Below are 306 nucleotides of genomic sequence, written 5' to 3'. Positions count from 1 at the left end.
CTTTGAACGATCATAACTCCCTCAATATAATGAACTGGGAGAGCTACCACCTATCAAAAGAAAGATCTTTGAGTCTTATTTCCAATGCAATTGGTTTCATCCAAATCCAACATCTGAGTAAGGAGTTATACTTGTTTTACTTCAGCCTCTCAAAACAGATTTTTAGGATCAACTTCAAACGATCATAACTCTTTCTACAGGACAAAATGGGTGGCCTACTTTATATGAAATGAAATTCCTTTGAATTATCTTTCCAACCATACCAATTTCACCCAAATCCGATATCGGAGCAAAGAGTTATGGCCG

Source organism: Capsicum annuum, chromosome 2 (assembly GCF_002878395.1).
Source record: "Capsicum annuum cultivar UCD-10X-F1 chromosome 2, UCD10Xv1.1, whole genome shotgun sequence".
Classification (NCBI taxonomy): domain Eukaryota; kingdom Viridiplantae; phylum Streptophyta; class Magnoliopsida; order Solanales; family Solanaceae; genus Capsicum; species Capsicum annuum.
The sequence above is the reverse complement of the archived record's forward strand: the minus strand, read 5'-3'. Positions refer to the sequence as shown.